Below are 8,795 nucleotides of genomic sequence, written 5' to 3'. Positions count from 1 at the left end.
GCTCCCCTTCCAGCTACATCTTACTTGTCCTTCAGGCCTCAGCTGACACATCATTTCTTATAAAAAAAACTTCCCACGAATACCAAGATAGGTTAGATCCCTCTATAATATACTCTCACAGCACCACCCCCTTCCATTTCTTTCACATACTTATCAAATTTTACTTCAGCAAATACTTGTATAGTTTATTTAATAAATGTTCACGAAGGCAGGGACCATGCCTATTTCTACGGTGTCCTCGCAGTGCCTAGCACAGAGAATGAAGGGCCGTAATCTGACGACAGACAAACAGATTTCTTTCTATTTGGCTTGAGCCACAGCAAGGCTCTTTCTGTAACAGAGGTGCAAAAGTCCGGTGGCCTACCAGGCTGTGCCAGGGCCTTGTCTAATGGTGTCCCAGACAGATGTTGTATTGTGTGCTCTTTGTAGGGCCACTTCTCTATGGAATTCTCTGGCTAGGGGCTGAAAGATTGCCTTCTAGGAAGTTATTTTGGAGAACAGCCAAAGTAGGAGTCCCCAAACCCTCCCTTACTCACTCACTCACCTGAAGGCTTGGCCTAGTTAGAACTCACTTAAGGTCCATGACCAAAGTGGCAGCCCAACTTCAGGTTGCCCTCTTGTGGGGACTGACCATCAGCTGAGCCGACACAGTTTCCTTTGAGACTCCAGGGCCAGGTCAGATTTTGCCTGCAGATACATACTCCCACTATCAAATGAGTAAGGCCCAACTCTTACTGTCAAGTTTTAGAGGAGGGGGAAGCCAGCTTGGAACTAAACCATCGGAAAACCCTTTGGAGGGAGATAGGGTCAGGGCTGCTCAGAGTGGTTTCTGACAACCTGGGGCTTACAACCATGTTTACCAGGCAGTGAAGCACCCAAGGCATAGGAGCACTTGGGAATACAGATATAAGGCAAGGAGACAGCAAAGGAAAACATAGGAAACCTCCCTGAACAGTAAGCACACCTCTGGCTGGAGAATAGGGCCTGTGGATTCCAGTTTTGCCTGTGAACTGCACTGACTTTGAGAGTCTAGACAGGTCATTTCACTCTCTGAGTTCCCAGGTCTGTTTTTATTCAGGCCCTGAAATTCCAGAAAGAGCCTCCAGGGCAGAAAGTAAATGAGTTGTCCCAGGTCAATGCCAGATGGCAGCCCTGGGATTAGAATTCATGGGCCCTTCTTTCCAGCCAGCTGCTCCTTCCCCTGAGCCCTGAACTGTTTCTTCTGAATGCACAGGATTATGTTCAATTTAGTAAGGTTTGTGGTCACATAATCACTGCTCCTAATAAAACAATGAATACAAAGCATCCGCTGTCATGGAAGGCAAACATGAGAGAGGCTTTGCCCCTGAGAAAACAGGCCAAAAGCAAGTTCTGGCTGATATTAGGCCTGTTCTACTTGAACAAAAACCAACACAACCAACTCTCTTGGGATCTGACAGAGTCCTCATCTGTTCTTGTTTCTTGTCCAGGCTTCCTTAAATGTCAATAGCCTGTGCTTAATCCCATAGTAAGGGCTCTCCTGGAAGCTAGAAAACACTGTTTCCACAGGCATGAGAGGAGTCAGCCTGATGGACAGTCTGGACCTAGATCCTCTGAGCATCTTTTCATCCATAAATTAGTTACGACATTGTTAATGCTCCCATTTCCAGGAGTGTTATAAGCTATACCTCTTCAGGTGTGGTGGAGGCAGCCCTACTCCTTCCAGCCCAAACTCTGTCATGTCTACTCGTGGCTCAGCAAACACCAAATGCTCTTTTCTCCTCCCTCCCTGGCCTGTCCCATTATGACTGGCTGGTGCTGAGAGAGGGAGCCTGTAGCTGTTCTCTGCTGGTTTCATATTGCTTTAGCACGTGTTTCCTTCACCAGGAAGTTCTTTGAAGTACAAGGCATGTAATGGCTTTTTAGCTCAGAAAGTTCTTTCAATAAGGGATCCAGGAGTCTATGAGAGGTGAAGAAAACAATGGAGAGCCTAACACAAGGCCCAGAGCAAGGCTGGTTGGGAAGGATGGGATCCTGAGTGCTTTCACTCAGCCTCAATCCAGGTAAACTTACCTCCCCTCCTAACTCACCAGCTGAGGCAATCAAAGTGCGAGCACAGTAACCTCATTTGTTGGCTTTGATTCATTTAGCTATGGAAGAGGCTTGGAAGTAGAGAAGGAACTTTCGACTAGAAATCCAATCCCTAGTAGGTGACTGTGATTCCTCTGCCCTTCCAGATTCCTCACAAACCCCTCCTCTGGATGATTTGGGGAATGAGGAAGGAAACCCCTCTGCAATGTTAATCTAACTCTCTTTTGCCTAAGGCCCAAGTGCATGCCTAGGGTGGGGGTGGCAGGCTGTGAACTTCTGAACTCACTAGTTTCATTTCTGCTTCTACTTGCTACACTTGCTCCAATCCACCTTATGTCAATGCTCTTTCCCTAAAAAAAGGTATCTTTAAATCAAGTGTACACCCAGTGGCAGGCTGACTGCACAGTGATAGCTCATCTAGCTTCAGGCCTTGAAATCTGCTCAGTGCCTCTCTTTAGTTTCCCCTGCCTCACACACCAGACTGAAGATGTTAATGCAGAGGTATTAGAGACAAAGGCCCTTTTAACACTCCCTGTTCCACTAGATTCTTACCCTCCCTCCGAAATCCTACAGTTCTGTGGTATCAGGGTGTTGGATCCTAGCCAGGGACAGCTCAGATGTTGTCTTGAAAACTTATTTCACCTTCAGAGTGATGGTGACCTCCACAGAGAGAGTTCAAGTCAGGCTAGATGTGTGTGGAGGAAGGTGGGGTAAGGGCTGGAAAGGATAAGGGGAGTCCCTGGATCCATAGGGCTGATCTTGGAGACAGAAGAGACCAGAGACATGTATAGGGAAGCTATTCAAAATTAAATAAGCAAGGGCCTTAAGGACTTGGGCACCTAGGCTTTTCAGACCTGGCAGCGACTGGGCTCCTCTAGGAGCTATCCAGGGTCCTGAACTGCTTCCACCTGAAGATCTTGGAGCCACTGGACAAGAAGAGGCCCACGTGCCAGTGAACGCCGACCTTAAATGCTACTGGCTCCTCTCTGCCCATCCCTGATACCAACTGTCTGCTTGGACCCATTGCCTGAAGTAGCTCCAGCATAACTCAAATCACACTCTATGGGTGCAGCTTCATGCCAGCAGCCTGGCTCCCTGGCCAGGTTTTCAACAGGGGATGAGGTTGAGGTGGAGGATTTTGGTGTATGTGAAAAAGTATCTCCTAGTCCCTCTGGAAGCTCAAGACTAAATGGGCCTGGCTCAGGGACAAGGTGGTTGGTCATAGGGAAGGGAAAGAGGTCTCCATGTTGCACATCCTCAGACAGATCAGTCACTCCTCCCCTCACCTCAGTGGCTGCTGAACACATGTGTAAGTATACACACACACACATGCACATACACACATGCCAGATTTTCTGCTCTGTCACTGCAGAGCCTGTATTGCTACAAAGAAGGCATAGTCTCCTTTGTCTGCACCTGAGCATAATGTACCTGCTTTGTTCTCACCATGGATTATTACAGAAATCTGGCAAAGAGTACCAAAACTTCAAATTTAAATAAAATATTGCTTTTTTCTGAATTCAAAAGGAATACATTGTCACTGTAAAAAGTCCAGATAAGCACATGGGGAGCCTGGGTGGCTCAGTTGGTTAAGCAGCTGCCTTCAGCTCAGGTCATGATCCCAGGGTCCTGGGATCGAGCCCCACGTCGGGCTCCCTGCTCAGTCGGGAGCCTGCTTATTCCTCTCCCTCTGCCTGCCGCTCTGCCTCCTTGTGCTTTCTCTCTCTGTCTCTCTGTCAAATAAATAAATAAAGTCTTAAAAAAAAAAAGTCCAGATAGCACAAAAGAAGAAGAAGAAAAAAAATCACCCTTAATCCTACCATCCAGAGCTATAACCCATGTTAAATTCTTGGCACACAGCCTGGGCCCTTGTGTATGTGTGTGTGTGTGTGTGTGTGCACTACAAGTGTGTTAAGAGGCAGTATAGTGCAGTGATTAAAGGTATGAATCTTAGGGCGCCTGGGTGGCTCAGTTGGTTGAGCAACTGCCTTCAGCTCAGGTCATGATCCTGGAGTCCCAGGATCGAGTCCCGAATCGGGCTCCCTGCTCAGCGGGGAGTCTGCTTTACCCTCTGACCCTCCCCCCTCTCATGCTCTCTCTCTTCCATTCTCTCTCTCTCAAATAAATAAATAAAATCTTTAAAAAAAATAAAGGTATGAATCTTAGAGTAAGTTCTACCTCTGCCATTTACTTGTCTGTGTGATCGTGATCAAATTTCTGACCTCACTGGATATGGTTTTCATAATTTTCTTGGTGTGTGTGCAGGGGGAGGTTTAGAGAAATACTGTGTTTAATGGTAAAGCTTAGTTCACTCTAGTACAGGCATGGCCTGGAATTGAAGCAGCAGGGATGGGTAGGGGACCCTCACAGAGCCTACATGGTGAAGAAGATAAGGGAGGTGACCATCAAACAGAAGATCCCCAAGGCCTCAGACAGGGCAAAGGCCAGAATAGCATAGGAGGAGAAGAGCTGCTGCTTGAGAGATGGGTTTCTGGCATAGCCAAGGATAAAGCTACCAAACACTATTCCAAAGCCCCTGAACCAGTCTCACCAACTGTAGTGGCCCAAGCACCAGTTGGCCACTGTGTCAATGGAGACCACAGTGATCTGGAACTCCCATCTGGCCACCTGGAGTAGGGAGCTGCTGTAGGTGGCTATTTAGACGGGACCTCTGGTCTACCCAGGAAGGAGGCAGACACACACCTGATTGGATCCCTAGTACAACAGTGGATCAGAGCTGGAAGAATGAGTAATGCCTTGGTAGTCTGCACTTCTTTTTTTTTTCCCAAAGATTTTATTTATTTATTCATGAAAGGCAGAGAGAGAGAGAGCGGCAGAGGGAGAAGCAGGCTCCCAAGGAGCAGGGAGCCTGACGCGGGATTCGATCCCAGGACCCTGGGATCATGACCTGAGCCGAAGGCAGACGCCCAACCATCTGAGCCACACAGGCGCCCAGTAGTCTGCACTTCTTTAAAGGTCTCCCCACTTTAGTTCTAGGTCTCAGTGCTCAGCTTTCCCACCCTGTTTTTCATCTTTAACATAAGGAAAATAATAGTACCCATCTCAAAAGATTGCTGGGAGGATTAAATAGGATAAGGTATATGAAGTGCTTACTGCAGTCCTTGATGCATGGTAAGCAGTCAATAAAGGGTAGCTTTTGTTACACGTGACAGACACCCCCACAGAAATCACTCTAATACTGCTTGGTGCCTAATTTTAAAACCAAACTATTCTCCATCTCAGAGAAAAGCTGAAGAGAGGATGAATAAGTTCAGTTTATTTCATCTTCTATCCGGCCTAACTTTCCAGGCCACAGTGATGATGAGCTGGGACTTGGGAAATAAAATGGCCTCCTAGCTCAGAAAGGAAAAAAAGCAGTTCTTGATCCAGGGATTTAGCTTTCAGCCTGAGTTCTGCAGTCAGGAAATGGCAGCAGCTTCTTTTTGGTCAAGGTTCTCTCCTCTTCTTGAACTTTGGGCCCCAGCCTTTTGGCCTGCTTGCTCTGGCCAGAACTTTCTGCCTCTCTGCCCAGGAGTGTCCCACTCTCCTCCAGGGCCTCCTTCCCTCTTGGCACCCACAAGTCCCTTTGCCTGGTTTGGGCAAGCCTGCTTCCTCACTGTCTACATTCTGGCCATTTGATTCCTATGCCTACCATCCCACCTCTCCATACCTGCTCTACTAACCCTGTTCTCTTTGAGGTCTGCACTGGGCTCCTAAATAAAATCCAATGGTCTTTTCTCTCAAGTGATCATCTATTACCTTTCAGTATCATTAGACAGTACTGATCAGATTTTTCTGAAAATTCTATTTTCCCTTGGCTTTTATAAAAACATCCTATCCCTATCTGTTCTGACTACCCTCCCTACTGTTTTTCCTCTTATACTCTAGACATAGAGCCTCTCCTTAGTGTGGTCACTGGCTCTCTTTCCACATGCTCTCTCTTGGCATGTGGAAATATAATATTATATTATAAACTTATTCTCTCAAATAATATCTCTCAGTTTTACCCCCAAATCTATATCTCTAGGTCTGACCTCTTAAGTTCCAGACCCACATTTCCAACTGCCTACTACTTTTTTTTTTAAGATTTTATTTATTTATTTTTCAGAGAGAGAGAGAGCACAAGCAGGGGGAGCAGCAGTTAGAGGGAGAAGCAGGTTCCCCACTGAGCAGGGAGCCCAATGCGGGGCTTGATCCCAGGATCCTGGGATCATGACCTGAGCTGAAGGCAGATGCTTAACTGACTGAGCCACCCAGGCATCCCTACCTACTACTTTCACTGATGTCATCCCCTGGTCTAGTTCTTCCTGTTGACTACCCTTATCTTGTTAATGACACAAAACACTTTCCCAGTTAAATAACTCAAAACATAAAGGGTCATTAAAAAAACTTATTATTTTGAAACAGTCTTATGTTTATAGAAGAATTACAAAGACAGTACAGAGAATCCTTGTATACTCTTCACCCAGCTTCCCCTTATGTTAGCATCTTAAATAACCATGGTACATTGATCAATTCTACATTGAACAAATCAATACTGTTCACTAAACTATAGACTTTATGCAAATTTCTCCAGTTCTTCTCATTAATATCCCTCTTTCTGTTCCATATTGCATTTCATTGATATGTCCATGGTCTCCTTAGTTTCTTCCTCTTTTCTTGATTTTCATGACTTTGACTTTTGAGGAGTACTGGTCAGGTATTTTCTTTTCTTTAAGATTTTATTGATTTAATTTGACAGAGAGAGACATAGCGAGAGAGGGAACACAAGCAGGGGGAGTGGGAGTGGGAGAAGCAGGCTTCCCACTGAGCAGGGAGCCCGATGCGGGGCTCGATCCCAGGACCCTGGGATCATGACCTGAGCTGAAGGCAGACGCTTAACGACTGAGCCACCCAGGCGCCCTGGGTCAGGTATTTTCTAAAACATTCCTGCAATTTTGATTTGCCTTGTTTTCTCATGATTAGACCAAGGTTGTAGATTTTTGGGAAGAATACCACATAGGTAATTTGTCCTTTGTATCACAGCATATCAGGGGTATATGACTTATTGTTGGTGATACTAATTTTAATCATTTAGGGCAGTGTTTACCAGGTTTCTCCACTACAGTTACTATTTTTCTCTTATTTTGACCATATTCCATTAGTCAGAAGCAAGTCACTAAGTCCAGGCCACACTCAAGGGAGGAGAATTAAGTTCCACTTTCTAGAGGAGTATGAAAGAATTTGTGGACATATGTTAAAACTACCACAGTAATTCATACATATTTTGGTAGAGGTTCTTATAGGCTGTGCAAATTCTTATTTCTCCTTAAAGTTTCACCCACTAGTTTTAGCAATCAGTGGATCCTGCCAGCAGCAATTATTGCCATGATGTTCTAAAGATAATTTTTAAATTTCTCTCATTCTTTCTACAAAAGAAACACTTTTAAATAAATTTTAGTAAACTTCTTAATACATAAATATAATTCTTGAAGATTTGTTCTTTCTCCTTTATTTATTTACTCAACCATTTATTTATATCAGTATGGATTAATATACATTTATTTTATTTTGGGGGTTGTAATCCAATACTACCATTATTTATTTTGTTGTTCAAATTGTTCCAGCTTTGGCCAGGGGAACCTTTTTCAGGTTGGCTCCTATCTCCTTTTGATGTGCCTGGGGGGTCATTTTAACCCACCTCTTTTCCCTCCTTATCCCCTGGCAAGCTAGTCATGAACCTACAGTAACATTTGTTTTTCCTTTTTTAATATTCTCTAAACCAAAATCCTGCTTCAGATCCTTATCAACTTACTTCAGGACCCGCAGTGGTAATCCACTCATCTCCCCAACCTGTTTCTTCTTCCTTCAACTCATCCTACACATTACTCTTAAATTAGCCTTCTGGGAATTAAACACTGCTCTCATTACATCATTCCCTTGTCCAAGACCCTTCAGTGGCTCTCACCACTTAAAAACTCCTTGACCTGGCATTCAATAGTTTCAACAACATGGCCCAATTTGACAATCTGGCTGCTTCTCCAATTGTTCATCTTTACAAATCCTTTGTGCTCTTTGCTCCAGCTGTTAGCTCTATGTGCAGATGACTTCCAATTTCTATCTCTAGCTCTATCATTTTAAGCCATTAAAAGATCTTTATTAATTTCTTTAACTTACAAAACTAATGTATATTAAATGGGGATAATTAAAACAATACCAAATGGTTAAAATAGAATGAGTCTCTGACTCTCCTCTGTCTTTCTCAGGCTGTTTTTGTTTTGTTTTGTTCTGTTTTATTTTAAGATAGTATTTACTTACTTGAGAAAGAGACAGAGAGAGCATGAGCAGGGGGAGGTGCAGAGGGAGAAGAGGGACAAGCAGCCTCCCCACTGAGCGGGGAGCCTGACTTGGGGCTTGATCCCAGGACCCCGAGATCATGACCCCAGCCGAGATCATGACCCCAGCTCAAGTCAGACACTCAACTGACTGAGCCATCCAGGCACCCCCCTCAGGTTGATTTTAAGAATGTAGTGGCTTTTCCGGATTGCTCAGTATTTTTCCTATCTCTCTATTAAGTTGTCACATCACAGCAAACAGATTTAGAGACATGCTTCTTGAATTAAGAGTTTATAATGCAAGTCAGAAAAGGTTAGGTCCAGAAAAATATAGATCTTTATGTTTGCACTGCATAAGTTTATGCTTTCAAAGCTTTTTCCTTCTTATCTCATTAAATCTCTGACAATCCT

At 44.5% G+C, this 8,795-nt stretch overlaps 1 protein-coding gene across 6 annotated transcripts in view; it reads right to left on the bottom strand.

The window, feature by feature from the left end:
* Window positions 1-8,795, bottom strand: part of FAM219A (family with sequence similarity 219 member A) — a 53,023-nt gene that overhangs the window by 24,904 nt on the left and 19,324 nt on the right. The window lies entirely within an intron of this gene.

Source organism: Callorhinus ursinus, unplaced genomic scaffold (genome assembly GCF_003265705.2).
Source record: "Callorhinus ursinus isolate GAN/ISIS: 27379988/994484 unplaced genomic scaffold, GSC_fseal_2.0 scaffold42, whole genome shotgun sequence".
Taxonomy (NCBI): Eukaryota; Metazoa; Chordata; class Mammalia; order Carnivora; family Otariidae; genus Callorhinus; species Callorhinus ursinus.
The sequence above is the reverse complement of the archived record's forward strand: the minus strand, read 5'-3'. Positions and strand labels throughout refer to the sequence as shown.